Source organism: Papaver somniferum, chromosome 2 (assembly GCF_003573695.1).
Source record: "Papaver somniferum cultivar HN1 chromosome 2, ASM357369v1, whole genome shotgun sequence".
In the NCBI taxonomy this organism is placed as follows: Eukaryota; Viridiplantae; Streptophyta; class Magnoliopsida; order Ranunculales; family Papaveraceae; genus Papaver; species Papaver somniferum.
Window position 1 is genome coordinate 204081815 of NC_039359.1, and position 17983 is coordinate 204099797.

A 17983-nucleotide genomic window follows, 5' to 3' on the forward strand; every position below is an offset into this window, starting at 1 on the left:
ACTCTTATTTTGTCTTGTTGTTCTTTTTGAGTCCAAATTGGTGCACCCCACCATACCAATTGGTCACTAAAACGACATAAACCACTTTTTTATTTTTACTTTATTTACTTTTCTTTCGTTTTTTAGTATTTTTTTAAACTTTATAGAAGAATATATATTTCTTGTTTGATATTTTGGTCAAAATCAAATTCTTATCGCCGCTTCTGAAACAAGTGAAATCTCCTGCCCTTTCTCTGTTTGATGTTTTGATTAAAGTCAAACTCTTTCTTATCTAAAAAAATTTAAACATATCAGGGGTTTTTCTTTCCATAGATGGAGTTTGCATTTGGTTAAGTGAGAGAAAAATCTCAGTGAAAATTATCAATGCTTCATCAAGTTTAACCCTAAGGAAATATGATAGAAAACTAAGATTCAAGAGAATAAAGATGACTATTCAGAGTTGCAAATAATAATTAAATCCTAAACTTAATTACCAACCAAATTTTAGATCTTTGATTAATTGATGTTAAAGTCTGCGGGCATCCAACTTTAAACCAATTGACAATTAGTGGAGCAGTCTTTCCATGTTTTATTAAAGGTAATTATGTGGAGACTAGCAATGTAGGACTATTGTCTTTTCACATGCCCCCTCATGTGTAAGGAAAGTCAATCGGTCTAACACATGGACCTACGTACGAGTGGTCATGGGTGTGCTGGTGACATTCGGTCACGATACATCCCATGCAAAAGTAATACGAGTGACTAGTCATTTGGTCACGGGTGTACAAGTGACATTCGGTTACAGTGGCCAGTAATTTGGCCTACACCCCACGTACAGGTACGAATCTTGCTCTGAGATCATGTTAAAGATTGCGGGCATCCAATTCAAAACCAATTGGCAACGAGTGGAGCGGCCTTTCCATATTATATTTAAGTTAATCATGCGGAAACTAGCAATATGGGACTATTGTCCTTTCACAATTGATTAGAATAAGGATATAAGAGCCTGATTTATTTCGATTTCAGGAACATTTTTGATTAACTCATAATCATGTGACCCTTTAATAAATCATAAGTGCTAATTTGTTATTCAAATCTTAGTTCCTGGTATCAAGAACACTCATCAAGAGGTAATTAAAGTATATAAATTCAATTTGTTGTTCCATTAATCATGATTAATTCCTCAATATCCGTGCACTTTAAATATGTCGAAGGAGACGTCATGTGATCAACAATGAAAGAAAGAAATGTTGCGTTGATGGTGATGGAGTTGGCCATGGCGTTGTTGTTGTGTAAGGAAATAGGAAGAGATAAATGATGAATAACTAAGAAAGAGAAAACAATTTGATTAGAAAGTAAAACTGGTTTTGTGATTTGATAGGCACATTTTTGTGTCTTATATAATCTCAATTGTATATATTATTAGTGCTCGATTTTATATTTATTATGGCTTTTTATGTCCCTGTAGGTATTTTTGGAGAAATAAGCTTTTGCGGCGAAATTGGCTAAAAAAGTGGTTTTTGCGCTCGTAGGAGAAAATTACTATACGAACTCTCACTTTGGATAAGGGGTAACCTAATTACTAAGGGGTGACCCATTTCCAGGCATCTGCTAAAGGGAGACCAGCACAGGATAGGGGGGGTCATCTTCATCGTTTTAAAAACTGAAATTGGCGGGAAATTTTGTGCATGCAACTGGCAGAGTTGGGGATTGATTTCGAATGTGTTTTAGTGATATTGAATCGCCAGAATTGATTGGGATGGACGTGATTCTACTAAACCATCTTGGTATAGTCGTATGTTGGATCGAATTGGACTAGAAACCGAGTTGGAGCTAAACAGGGAAAGTGTTTTTACACGGACCCTATTGAGATTATTTTTAGAAGTTCTAGAGAGACTAAAGACCTAAAACTCTTCCCAAAGATACATATCTATCTAAGGAAGAGTTTGAGATAAGTTGGAAAGCTCAGAAACGCGTGAAACAATTTTGGGAAGAGATTATTGTCGTAACTGCCAAGAAAAGAAAAGAAGAGATTTCGAGAAGTTTTGGGGAGATTAAATCGCTCTGTTGGCTATATATAAGTTGCTGGGAGTTCATAGAAGGGAGTCGAGACTTTGGGGGACCGAGCTGGGGGCTTGGTGAAGCTGCAGAGGTGAAAATCAAGAGTTGCAGAGAAGACGTTTTTGCTGCTGAAGAACAACGTCGTAGAACACTTCGCAACTTAGCAAGAAAACGTTACCTAATCTTTCAAATTCAATACCTTTGTAACAGCTTTGCAACAACTATTCCTGTTAGAATTTATTTGTAAGGGCAGCTTCCGTAACAGTGGATTCTGTAACAATTATATCTGTTACAGATTCACTTCTTCAATAAAACACCTATTTGAGCCATGATTAAATATTTTGAGCGTGTTTTTGACATGAGGATCTAAACCCCAACACAAGGATGATGGAGGAAGCCCTATTTCACAATCACTTGGTAATTATAATTGATTCTTTATGACTTTTGCACTTGTTTTAATCGATTTATGATTTTTCTTGATTAGTTGTGATTTTGTTTGATATCGCATGCTGGGTTTTAGGAACTTTTGATGCGTCATGCTTGTGATTTACATCTAAAGCTTTATAAAATCTACTTTTGGCAAAGAAAAGAGTCAACAAAAGAGCTAGAAATGTTGTGAGTCATCATATGAACCAATTGAATGTGATTAGTGGTGAAATCCTAAGTCTCAGTACCTCTCGATATTCGTGACAACCTTGTGAATATATTTTTAGTATTTTTATTCTTAGTTCTTAAATCAAACCTTTACACAATCCGAATTGAACGAACTTTACTACCACTTTCAAAACTACATCATGATTGAAAAGTTATCAATAGGAGAGGTCAGAATAAGCATCTTGATTTTAGAGGGGTGCATAAATTTGGACTCGAAAATATATAAATTTATGTACACAACATGCAATATATTACATTATATTATGCCAAAAATTTATTAGACAATTATTTGAATTGAAAATAAAATATTAACATATTTGTTATCAGGAGATATCTTTAAGTTTAACTTAAATATTTTATTTTACTTAATTTTTAAAATTTAAAGTTATAATGTTACGGTAATTTGATAACTTATTAATTTATCTATAAATTAACACTTCGCTAAATTAATAGAATTCGGCAGTCCCGAGACTATTAATTTATCGAAATTTTACTGTAGTTATACAGGTACACCAACATCTCCTGCATAGTGGTGTAAATTGGGCTAGGTCGGGCAGATTGCTCGTTTCTTAATGTAGGACAGGCAGGCCTTATATTTAGCTACCCAAAATCCTGTCAGACCGCGCAAGCCAGCTAAAAGCAATTAATTTGAAGCCCACAGATAAAAGTAATTTTCACATTCCATTAATCATGTCAGGCGATCGACTAGGCTACAAGCTATTTCTACCTACAAAAAATCTGTAATAACTTATTTGAATCCTATTTGGAAAAACTTTCATTAAGCATGCACTTTTGGCAAAAGCAGCATGGAGAATTTGTACTACAGATGATATTCTTCTAGTACGTTCTATAAAATCCAAATACTTAAAAAACTTTCATCCGCTTCATGCCCCTAAAGAGGGGTACCCTTGAAAAAGTGGGGGTACAACAACCTCACCCAATATTTCGCTTAGCAATCTGTATGGACTAACTCCAATATACTTTTAAGAGAATCAACTAGACAGTCAGACTCAATCTTAATAAAAAGTATATCAAAGAGTTATATCTCAATTTCTCGATTCAATCCTCACTCAAACAAATAGAAAACTGCGAGCCTGATTGAATACAAGAGAAATAACTTGAACGGTATCAAAGACCAATGTTCAAGGATCAATCAATTTCAATCAACAACCAAAGGTTGGATTTACCAAATGATCGATACAACGCGCAACCAGTGATATTTCAATTATATAACAAAATACAATGCAGAAAAGAAATAACACTGACACCAGAATTTTGTTAACGAGGAAACCACAAATGCAGAAAAACCCCGGGACCTAGTCCAGATTGAACACACCTAGTATTAAGCCGTTACAGACACTAGCCCACTACAAGCTAACTTCAGTATGGACTGTAGTTGAACCCCAATCAATCTCACATTGATCCAAGGTACAGTTGTGCTCCTTACGTCTCTGATCCCAGCAGAATACTACGCGCTTGATTCCCTTAGATGATCTCACCCATAACTAAGAGTTGTTATGACCCAAAGTCGAAGACTTTAATAAACAAATCTGTATCACGCAGAAAAGTCTACAGGAATAGATAAATCTGTCTCCCACAGAAATACCTACGAGTTTTGTTCTGTCTTTTGATAAATCAAGGTGAACATGAACCAATTGATATACCTGACTTATATTCCCGAAGAACAACCTAGAAATATCAATCACCTCACAATAATCTTAATCGACTAGCAAAACAAGATATTCTGGAATCACAAACGATGAGACGAAGATGTTTGTGACTACTTTTCTATCTTGCCTATCGGAGAAATTAATCTCAAGCCAATGTTACTATGGCACTCAATCACGATAGAAACAACAAGATCATATCACGCAACTACAGAGAAAATAGTTGGGTCTGGCTTCACAATCCCAATGAAGTCTTCAAGTCGTTAACCTATAAGGTTTCGGTAGAAACCTAAGGTTAAAGGAGAATCGACTCTAGATTATACAACTAGTATCACACAGTAGGTGTGGGGATTAGGTTTCCCAGTTGCTATAGTTCTCCTTTATGTAGTCTTCAAATCAGGGTTTGCAATCAATGCTACCTTGGTAACAAAGCATTCAATATTCACCATTAGATGAAAACCTTATTAGATTCAAGCTAATATCTTTCAACCGTTAGATCGAACTTGGCTTGTTATACACAAATGAAATGCACGTTCATTTAGGTTTGTGTAACCGTACCTAAACGTGTACACCTAGTTGGTTCAACAGTAATTAACCAATGGTTAGCCATATGAGCACTTTCATATCAACCTTATTCATCTTCACCATAACTAGTTAAAATGACTCAAAAGAACTAGTAAGAGAGTTGTTCGATCGCTTAGATATCATAAAAGTATATAAGACACAATCGAAAAAAAAAACGATTTTGATTCACTCGAATCGATTCATGAACATTTTAGCCGCGGTTTGCAAATATTCATTCCTTGGTTTATATATCTCTTAGAATAAACCGTTTTTAGAAAATAACCCACTCAAGTATGCATACCGGTTCACATACTTAAGTACCCTGATTGAGTTTGTTTTCAGTTCACAAACTCCAGCAGAAATTCACGGGATGTGAACTTCCGGCAGTACGTGTACGGGTACGCGGACTTAGCTTCCTTGACATCCTGAACCAGTAAAGTACGCATACTTTAGTTCAAGGATTTTGGACTTACACGAGTATGAGTTCACATACAATGTTTATATCCATTCAAGGTTATATATTCTAACTCTCAATTCAATCATTAAAACATTCTTAGAGGATGTTAAATAGAGGTTATTCACACACTATTTTTCATCAAAGCGATTTTCAAGATTGAAATAATCAACATGACTTTCGTCACTTGTAAAGATGAACTTGGCCAAAGCGAAAGCTCACCAACACATAGTTCGAGAAATAGATAAACGAGATAAACTCGGCTCGAAATAGCAGATGTGTATAATCGAAGTCTATATAGCAATACGACTTTTATCTCAAGATAGGAGATAGAGTAGATAGACTTTTGAGTGATAGATAAGTTCAAGTCTCCACATACCTTTTAGTCGATGAAATTCCACAAGATCCTTGAGTAGTTCTTCGTCTTTGCATGATGAACGCCTATGCTAGTCCGAGACTTAGCTATAAGTAGACTAGAAATCAAGACTTATAGTTTTGGAAACTAAACTTGACAAACAAGCTTGAGATAGGAACGCGTGCGAACAATTTCCTTCTTTGTCAAGTTCAGTGACAAAACAATCAATACATATGGAATACAAAATAAATAAACTTTACAGCTTATCTTCCACATGCATGATCTCCTTTGTTCTTCAACATTACTCGAAATCTTCGTCACTTCCAAGTAATCCAATGATTTCAAAGATATTCAAATTAGCGTCATCGTTGTTGAAGATCCATATCCATAACAATGAGAAAACAAAAGTTCTCAATCACTGTTACGCAGTGTCATAGTATTATTACACAGCATCAAAGTTCAATTGTATCACAACTTTGACAACAATACTATGGTGATATGTATCACTCCCCCTTAGTCAATACTTCATCTCACATAAAAACCACTCCCCCTTACATAATGATCCGAAAACCATTGTGAACTACATATTAATTCTCCCCCTTTTTGTCAATAAAATATGCAAAGGTACGAAAACTAGTGGGATCCTAAAGAAATTTCCATAGAGACACTTCATGACCAAAATAAAGCACATATGAAATTTTTAGATGCAATCATATATCCAAAACTAAATGCATTCATCAAGGAGTTTATAAAGATACAAGATAACTCCTATAATAATCCACAGCCGCACTCCCCACAAAGATTTGGCAATTAAGCACAAGTTCAATTTGTTAGAGCATTGCTCGGTTGAACTCGCATGCGTTGCTATCTCAAGCATGTTTGTCAATGTTAGTGATCAAAACTATAAGACTTGATTTCTAGCCTATTTATAAATGTCTCGGGATAGGACATATATTGTGTACTTGAGCTTAGTTTTTACGGTGTTCATTATTTGAAGACGAATAACTACTAAGGGGAGCTTGTGGAACTTCATCGACAAAAGGTATGTGGAGACTTAAACTCATCTATCACTTGGAAAGTCTATTTCTACTCTATCTCCTATATTGAGACATAAATCGTATTACGATATAGTTTTCTACATACACATTTGAGATTTCGAGCTGAGTTTAACTCGTTTACATATTTTTCAAAATATATGTTAGCAAGCTTTCGCTTTGACCAAGTTCATCTTATATCATGTGAAAATTACTGAGTAACATCTTACATGGTTTGTGTGATACAATCATTTGGTGTTGTTTTGGAATGTTTCGTAATGATTATTTCAATAACTTGAAAATTGCTTTGATACTAATAGTGTGTGAAAACGGCTATTGTCATCCTCCAAGAAAGTTTCAATGATTGAAATAAGAGTTTAGAACATATGTAATCCATTATTGGATATGTCATGTTGTGCACTATTGCACATATGTAATCATGTCCGGGAACCATAGTATGCGCACCCGTTTTCGTACCTGTTGGTTTGAGAAATCCGGGAAGCTAAGTATGCGTAGCCGTTTGCGTACTGGCGTACAGGTTCATGTCCGAGAATTTCCACTGGGATTTGAAGTTCGTGTACCCGTTTGCGTATTGGTGTAACTCATTCTTAGTCCGGGTATTTCAAGTATGCGTACCCGTTTGCATACTTGAAGGTTAAAGTTCTAAAATCTGTTTTAAACACGAACATAAACATTTATATAATAAGGAATGCAATCTTTGCAAACCGTGGCTATAATGTTCATGATTGATTCGAGTGAATCAAACCGATTTTGCTTCAATTATGTTCTTTTATAATTCTATGAGAATATAGCAATTGAACAACTCTTTAACTAGTTTCATTTAAGTCATTTGAACTAGTTATGGTTAAAATTAATAAGGTTGATATGAGAGTAATCATATGGCTAACCTCGGTTAACTATTTTTGAACCAACATGGTGTACACGTTTAGGTACGGTTACATAAACCTAAATGAGGGTACATTTCATTTGTGTGTAACAAGATAAGTTCGATCTAACGGTTGAAAGATATTATCTTGGTTGAATCAGGTTTTTCGTCTAACAGTGAATATCGAATGCTTTGTTACCAAGGTAACTTGGATTGCAAACCCTGATTTGAAAACTATATAAAGGAGAACTATAGCAACTTGGAAACCTAATCCCCACACCTCCTGTGTGTTACTAGTTGCATAACTAGAGTCGATTCTCCTTTAACCTTAGGTTTCTATCAAGACCTTGTAGGTTAACGACTTCAAAGACTTCATTAGGATTGTGAAGCCAGACCCAACTATTTTCTTTATAGTTGTGTGTTCTATTCTTGCCCGATTCTATCGTATTGAGTACAATTGAAATAATTGACTCGAGATTAATTTCTCCGATAGGCAAGATAAACACAAACATCTTCGTCTCATCGTTTGTGACTCCACAATATCTTGTTTCGCTAGTCGATTAATATTATTGTGAGGTGATTGATAATACTAGGATGTTCTTCGGGAATATAAGTCTGGTTTATCAATTGCTTCCTATTCACCTTGATTTATCAAAAGGTGGAACAAAAACTCTTGGGTATTTCTGTGGGAGACATATTTATTCAATCTATAGACTTTTTTGTGTGAGACATATTTGTTTATCAAGTATTCGACTTTGGGTCGTAGCAACTATTGGTTGTAGGATATATCAACTAAGGGAATCAAGTGCGTAGTATCCTGCTGGTATCAGAGACGTAAGGAACGCGGCTGTACCTTGAACCAGTGTGACATTGATTAGGGTTCAACTAAAGTCCAGTCCGAAGTTAATTGGTAGTATGCTAGAGTCTGTAGTGGCTTAATACAGTGTCGTGTTCAATCTGGACTAGGTCGCGGGGTTTTTCAGCATTTGCGGTTTTCTCGTTAACAAAATTCTGATGTCTGTGTTATTTATTTTCCGCATTATATTTTGTTATATAATTGAAATATCACAGGTTGTGCGTTAAGATCAATCAATTAGAATATCCAACCTTTGGTTGTTGATTTACATTGATTGACACTTAAACATTGGTCTTTGGTACCGTTCAAGTAACTCCTCTTATATTCAATCGGGCTCGCAGATTTCTATTTGCTGATTGCGGAATGAATTAAGAGATAGAGATATTAAACTATTTGATATACTTTACTCTAGATTGAGTCTGACTGTCTAGTTAATTCTCTAGAAAGTGTATTGGAGTAAGTCCTCTCAGATTTCCAAATGAATTGTTGGGTGTGGTTGTTAGACCCCCGCATTTTCACAATTAAGAACTTTCACCCATAAAATGTCATTCCCGAAAGAACAACAAGAGCGACCTTACTTTCACAAAAAAAGAAGGATTTCTTTGGACATTGCAAATCACATGAAACATGAATTTGTATCCAAAATACTCAGTTAAATTAACCACAAGAGAACCCATGATTAATTTAATCGGAAATGGTCAACATAAGAGAACGTACGGAGCTGTACAATATATACATAAGAAATATGGATTAGGGAAGATCAATACTGCTGAATAAACAAAGATTCATTCTATCTTTCATCACTATTTGCACAATGACATATAATAGACTTAATCTTTGTAAACAAAAGCTCATCCTTTCTTACATCAATATTTGCATAATGACACAAAAGGCTTAACTTTCGTTTGTCAAAAGTTCATTCAATCTTTTATCAATACTTGCATATCGACATACGATAGACTTAAATTTTGACCACGTATGGGACAATCATAGTTCACAGACGCAAACACACATATCCCATAAAAAATTGCAAAATATGAAATCATAAAGATTAATACTGCAATAATCATCTTCCAAACAAACTTTAGAATTTAAACAAATAAATCTAAAAATATTGAAGATGAAAATCGTTGGACATAGATATGTGTACTCACAATAATGTCTATTCCAAACTCTAGTAATCCTTCTTAAAAACACAAGAATAAATTCTCATAAGAAGTTTCCTAGACATCAAGACAAACTCGAAATGCACGTATAAGATGATTTGTCCTTGGAGGGTAAAATCAATCTTTTCTGCATGGATTTACACCAAGAATAGCTACCAAATGCGTATAAAAAGATTTTCTTATCAAAGAAGAACATATAAAGTCATTAATGACCATGCACCATAGTTCACATAAGATAATTGTGAACATTCAAGAATCTCATAGCAATGCCTACTACTGTCCATTCTTGAACTTCCTTCTTTGTGATTCACCAACAACATTCTTGTAAAAGCTACAAATGAGATTAGAAGAGTATTACTCCAAGAATCCAAGTGCCCAGGTCCAATAAAAGTGGAACAAGTGCGACGAAATGTAGCAAAACACTCAAAAACAAGAAACAGGACAAATACCAATCCTAACTCATACAAATTCAAGAATTCTTCTCTCCATTTCTAAGAGAATTCAAAGAAAAATAGAATGCAAAAATAATGAGGTCATTACGTGTTCGGACGAAGAAGATACGGCCAAAATAAGTTTACCGAATATCGACGTCTACAGGTCAAGCATGCATAAGGGTTTGCAAACGAATTTTCGTGTCCTGGAGCAGTATGCAAACGGGTATGCATACTAAAACCCATGGATTTTCATTCTAAATGATGGTATGCATACCTGGTATGTATACCATGAAGTCCAAACATCTCGAACTACTATTTTCAAACCTAAACATTTAAGAACCTTAAACACATATCAAGTTCGGTAGAAATGAACGATAAGAAAGTTAGATCATTATAAGTAATCTAAGTAAATAAATAAAAGCACAAATATTGCTCAAGTTTATAGAAATACCTTTTTAGATGATCCCAATCGAATTCTACATCCTTACCAAACATAATTTGTGTGTGCCAATTCTCGTGCTTCCCTCATCGTATACATAGCAGGGCATTCCTTGGTGAGGATGCACTTTCAACACACCCAAGTTGTGTTGAGGTGAACAATATCTTGCTCACCACAAGTGACTTTTGGATTATTATGAAAGAGATCGCTTTTAGAACCTTTCACATCCAAATCCATCTTTCGAAAGAACTCTATAAGTTCCAACATAATGGATATTGCCTTCTCCATAGTCATGGGATTTTATGGGAGATAATTCATTTTCACACTCAAAGCGTCATTCGATTTCTTTGGAACCCACTTCTGAGTGTGTTTAGGAACAACCTGACCCTTGTTCACATTACTCTCTTCTGGAATTCTCGGAAGAGAATTGGATTGACCATTCTTTTGCAAGTTAGTCTTTCTCCAATTGGGAGCATCGGATCTTGTCTTCGTCTTTACGAAGTTATCCTTTTGATAACCATTATGATTTTGAAAAGGCTTCGTATGACGTTTATAGGAAAACCTAGGTTTATCACAGCACTGATTCCTTTGCCTAAAGGTTGGACAGTTACAACCTGCATTGTTAAGGGGATTTGTCTTAACATATGATCTTGGTTTCACAACTTGTTGTGATTCCCAAACAAGAACATCATGAAGTTTCTGATTACTTATACGGAAACGACATCTCCTTTCCAGGTGACCTTTATTTCCGAAATAGTAACAAACATAAGGAATGTTCTTACCTCGATCCGTGTGTGCTGACTTTGGAGGTTGATATACTTTGCTTTTTTGAGCCTTAACTGCCGGTGAAGGTATTTCACTTTTTCCATCAGTGGAAACCTTTTGTTGAGAAGAATCACTAGCCTTGACAAATTTTACCTCTTTGTTAGTACTTGGAGCATCTATTCCCTTATAGCCCAATCCTCGTGTATCACGATGATTTTTACTTGCTCCTACTATAGTGGTTAATTTGCTTGAACTAGTATTGAAATTTTTCAAGTCATCTTCCAACATCTTGATTATATCAAGAGCAGCAGCTACATCAGCCTCAAGGCATTTTTCTCGAGTGAGATACGCGCCTTTTCTGTCATCAAAACTTGCTTGCTGGGAATTAATCCTTGCTTCAATTTCTGCAAGTTTCTCTTCTAACAAGAAGTATTTTTGATAAACATGATCACATTCAAGTGACTTTCTACTCAGGTTTTCCTCGGTATCTTTGAGGATCGATTCGCAAGAGCGATTCCAACCATAAAGACCTCCATAAATCCTTTTCAATTTCTTGTTTTCTCGACAGAGATGAGTCATAAGAGGTGTGATGTGAGAAGTTATAATATTCTTCATCTTTAATGAATCCAAAAACTTAACATACTCTGAGACTTCCTCATAAACATCTCTATTAATATCTGAATCACCTTCATCAGAAAGTTCATCCAACTGTTCTTCTAAGCGTATTTCCTTATCAACAGTTTATACATTCAAAGAATGTTTAGATATTGACTTAGATGTGACAGTTCTCTCAGGTGAATTCAATCTTTGAAAATCATTTGGTAATTTCTGAAATGGTACGTTATTAGAGATAGACTCGTCCATAATGATCAGATTGCTATAAACACAGATTTATGAGGTCTTGAACGTGTTATCCTGCTCTCATACCAATTGAAAAAGTGGAGGTACAACAACCTAACCCAATATTTCTCTTAGCAATCTGTATGGACTAACTCCAATATACTTTTAAGAGAATAAACTAGACAGTCAAACTCAATCTTAATAAAAAGTATATCAAAGAGTTATATCTCAATTGCTCGATTCAATCCTCACTCAAACAAATAGAAATCTGCGAGCCTGATTGAATACAAGAGAAATAACTTGAATGGTACCAAAGACCAATGTTCAAGGATCAATCAATTTCAGTCAACAACCAAAGGTTGGATTTACCAATTGATCGATTCAACGCAAAACCTGTGATATTTCAATTATATAACAAAATATAATGCGGAAAATAAATAACACAAACACCAGAATTTTATTAACGAGGAAACCGCAAATGCGGAAAAACCCGGGGACCTAGTCCAGATTGAACATACACTGTATTAATCCGCTACGTACACTAGCCTACTACAAGCTAACTTCGGTCTGGACTGTAGTTGAACCCCAATCAATCTCACACTGATCCAAGGTACAGTTGCGCTCCTTACGTCTCTGATCCCAGCAGGATACTACGCACTTTATTCCCTTAGTTGATCTCACCCACAACTAAGAGTTGCTACGACCCAAAGTCGAAGACTTTAATAAACAAATATGTAAACAGAAAAGTCTACAAGAATAGATAAATATGTCTCCCACTGAAATGCCTACGAGTTTTGTTCCGTCTTTTGATAAATTAAGGTGAACAGGAACCAATTGATATACCAGACTTATATTCCCGAAGAAGACCTGGTGGCTCTCTAAAAGAGTCACAGAAATTATAACTGCAAGTGCACGGTGTATAGGTGTAGAACAATGCAAATACGGGTCGATCCACAGGGACAAGGTGTGTGTAGTTGAAGCTTAAGGTTTCACTAAAACTGAGTTGTAACAAAGAGTCTTGGTTGTGTTAAAACACACTTGAGATGATGGCAATGACTGAACTGAAAAACAGTAGAATGTAAAGCAAGTAAACAGGAACATGCTAGGGCTTTTGAATCCACTTCTTGATCCTAAACTAAGGCAGATCCTAATCAAATCATGTTCTTGCTTCATCTCAGGGAAGATTATGGATGATTTACTTAACTAATCTTACTAACTTACCCCTAGCATCAACTGTCTTCTCACAGTACAGCTGATCACAGGCTTGTTTGCTCAACCAGTTATCTAGCAATCCGCATTAGTGGAAGGTTAATCCCCTAAGTTCTCTAGCTCACCCCTAGCATTGAGTGTCTTCTTACATCACACTCAATCACAGGTGCATTTGATCACTAAGTTTACTAACTTCCCTACTTCAATTAAGCACAGTCCTTCAAATGGACTGAATTCTTAACCATTATCACTCACTTACCCCTAGCATCAGCTGTCTTTCTACAGCACAGCTGATCACAGGCTTGCTTATTCAAATGGTTACTAGCAGTCCTAACTCATTTTTAGCACTACAAGAACAATGACATGATTACTAACTATCTTAACATACAATCAAGAGTTTCATCTAAACCCTAGCACATGAAATTAGAACATGATAAACATAAATAGTAATTGAAATTGAAATTTAGAATTAGAATTAAAACAGAAAATTACAAAACCTAACAGTGGAGAGCACTGGCTAATCCAGGCCTCCAAAGGGTGTTCTGGCTAATCCAGGCATAGACCATTACAACACCCAAAGACCCCTATTTATACATACAATGGAAATCCCAAAAAATCCCCAATTAATAGCAAAATTAGGGTTTGTAAAAAAATACAATTAAACCCAAAATTGGTTCACCTAACCTACTGATAACAACCCAATCAACCAACCCATGCTTCAATTAGACGTACAATCATGTTCCCCCAATTATCCCCAAATTATGAAATTAGGGTTTATAAGAAATAGAAATTAGGTTTACCTAATCACTGCAAACTCTTGATAGCTCTCACCCATGCTTCCTTACGGTCTTCTGATGCTTCCCACGCCTCCAATTGATCTATATCATCAACTAATTTCACCAACTCACTCCTAGGGTTCAGAGGTGAGAGAATAGGCGAAATTAGTTATTTGAGAGAGATTAGAACGTGATATAGGTGATGGGTCGAGTGTGTATGATGATTTGAGAAGAGATGGTGGTGGTTGTGGTGGTTGAGAAGGAGTTGGTGGCGGAGCAGGTGGTGGTCGTGGAGTTGCAGAGGAGAAGAAAGGGGGAGAAGAAGGAGAAGCCGATAGTTTTAGGGTTAGGGTGTGTTTGGGTTAGGGTATAGGTATTGGGTACTCGGGTGTTGAGCGGGTGTAGCAAATGTTGATGCGCAGCAAGGATGAGACGTTGGATGCGAAGATGATGGATCGATCTAACGGCGAGACGGAGGCAGATCTTGAGCGACCGTTGGATGCATCTGTGGATCCAATCTGACGGCTACGAGCTTAGGCAGGCTTTGGGCTTGGGCTTGGACTTAGGTTAGAGTTTGGGCTTAGACAATTCTGAGCCCGCTCCTTCTTTAAGAACAAATTATTCCTTCCAAGCCCACTTCTAGTTGTCCGGCTCTTGCAAACATCATTCTTCGCTGCCTTTCTGCGGGAGTCTTTGTCGTTTCTTTGCTCTTTTCACTCCGTGAGTTAACCAGGCTTTATTTAGTACTAAAAATGCAAAATTAATTAAGAAAAGTATTTATTCTTGAAAACATGAAAATACAGAATGGGTTAAAATGGAGAATTAGAACACAAAAGATGAGTTAATTGCCAAGAAATATATAGAAATATGAACTTTTTAGCACTCATCAAACCCCCAACCTGAATTTTACTTGTCCTCAAGTAAAACAAAACTAAGGAAATCATACCTATACCCTGTCGCTGGTTTCTCGAATGCATTTAGCGTATGCACTAAGCCTTTTAAACCACTAAGTGTCCCTAGTGGACGAGTGAAGTCTCGTGAAGGTTTGCTTAGAACGTACCTTCAAAGTTCTAGGCCAAAATATAGCTCAGATTCCATGAAATTTGACATGTGCAAGACAGTTTTAGCTCACAGCAAAATGGAGATGTCAATCTAGCTATCAAAGCGGCACAAGCCTACACTGATAACAAATAAAGACACGTGATAAGAGTGTAAAAGTGTATCTACACATGTCTAGAATGACCTGAAGTTATGACGACGAATCACCAAGATATGTTTTTAGGCTAAGAACCGAATTCTAAGCCAAGCTAGCTGTCCGGCTTTACGAGAATTGTGAATGTCACCCAATGAGTTGGTGATATTCAGTGTTACCCGCGTTATACATCGATGGCTGCCCCGCCTGCTTATTACAAGACGATACACACAAAAGATAACTCTTACATGACTCTTATTTACATTGATTACTCGTCTTTTATTTTTGGCAAGAGAGAATATTGTCTTTAACATGACAAAACATGGAAGAAATACAATACTTATTGATTTTTTTTTTTTTTTGATTTTCTTAATTTTTGATTTTTTTTTTTTTTTTTTTTTTGTAAGAAATAACTTTGATCTTTACAACATAGTGACACTTTTGATACATGAACAAAAAGAAAAACATAATTACATGACTCTTAGCAAGAGGTGGCCCTTATCGAATGCATCCGGTCAAATTCTATGGTTGCTTTTCTTAACGTATCCTCCAACTTCTATCCCAGCCAACCAAAGAACAAGCTAGTCAAGTCTCATTCAGTATTCTAAAGTGATTGGCAATCTAACTTCCTATCAAACACCTTGAAGATCGAGGCTATACATGTATTGGTAGATCGTGCGCGTGCAAGTTTCTTATCACATGTAAATTGTGCTAGAATCAGGGGTGCCTAAATATCTAGACTAAGAATCCTAATAAAAATACATATTTGCACAAGATCAACATTTCAAGGTAAATGAGCTCGATTTTTATGATTTTTCATTTTTTTAATTTTTTTGGAATTTTTTAAATTTTTTCAAAAAGAGGGAGTCTGTTTTCAATTATAACATGTTATCGTGGTATCTACTCTATACCCCCAAACCTAAACTAAACATTGTCCTCAATGTTTCTAATGATAAAATATTCATAACTTGGACAAATCAGAAGAACATGTTGAGTTTTGAGAGAAAGGAAAGAGATTACCCGATTTGACGAAAGAAAGAACCGAACTCCATTGTTCATGGTTAGAATCCAACATATTTCAGCCGCGATCACCATGGAGTAGCAAAATATAAAGAAAACATAAAATTTCACTAAAAACTACCTACCAGATTATATACAAAAAATTCACTATATACATAAAGTCTAAAGAGTTGAGGATCAACCCAAAAGACAAAGTGTTGAAACATAGACAGTTTCAAAACACTAAAATTGGACTGAAATGAGAGCGAGAGTGAAAAACCGGATGAATCACCCACAAACCTGTAATTTTCAGCAGGTTTACTTTTAAGCACAAAATCTTTCCATTTTAGGGGTGCAGGATTCACAAGGTCTAACTCAAAATGGACTTTGTTTGGGATGGACAAACATGCATATTCCAACTGTGGCTCCTTAAAAGTATTGTATTTAGATGCAAAATAGTCCAAGAGGACTTGAGAGTCACACAGTTCCAATCCTAGGTTGGGAATCTTCAGAAAAGTTGGTTTAAAATTTTTGTTACAAACCAAATCTAGGTTGGGTGGAATAATCTCAATCTGTGACTTAGGCAAGAAGGTGACATCTAAGTTTCTCACATGCATGAGATCAAAAGTACCAATATTATCAGTCACATCAGCATTTTCTAGATCATAATCAAGTTGTGTAGCATGCTCATCATCACAACACAATTTCACAAGTCCAAATTCAGAATCATGGTTATCCGAAATATCCAAATTAACATCAAAAGAAGCAATATATTGTGGCTTAGGTATGGAATCAGACACATCAACTATATTTTCATGCATAGGATCATTAGTGTCAACAGAAGATTCAACATTACCTAAGTCATGCTCTTCACAGGATAACTGCACAATATCTAAATCAGTAGCCTCATCACATGTATATGGAATACTAGAAGAAACATCATTCATGAAGGTCGGGGCAGAAAAGCCTAATGTATTTGAACCCAAAGGTTCCATAACATTTTCAGCATAGACATGTTCTTCTAATATAACATCATCATAATCATCATCATCACAAATACATGAAATCCTACTTTGTCAAAACCATTAGTGTTTTTCGTCCATACATCTGCCTCTAAAATAGGTGAATATGGATTGACATTTTCAGCAATAGGGTATGAAACACTATATCCAGAATTAAGCTCATTGGGAAAATCAACATCTGACTCATGGTGATTACCCATATCATGTGGCATGGTCCTAGTTTCCCTATAGGTTTCCCACTGATGGGTTTTCTCTGCAACTTCAGCTAGAAATAACCATGCATCGTCCACAGTTTTATCAATGAATTCACCATTACACATAGATTCAACCAAGGCTCGAGACTTAAAGTCTAGTCCCTCATAAAGAATGGCGACCAGTCTCCACTTCTCGAGGCCATGATGAGGACACTCAAACAACAAATCATTAAATCGTTCAAAATAATGAAAAAGTGTTTCTCCATCTAACTGGACAAAACAATTAATACTTCGACGAATAGAGATGGTCCTATGATGTGGAAAGAACTTTCCGACAAATTGATTTGTGAGTTGGTCCCAAGTGGTGATTGACTGCGGTCTCAGATTGTAAAACCATGTTTTAGCCCTTTCCTTTAAAGAAAATGTAAACAAGCGCA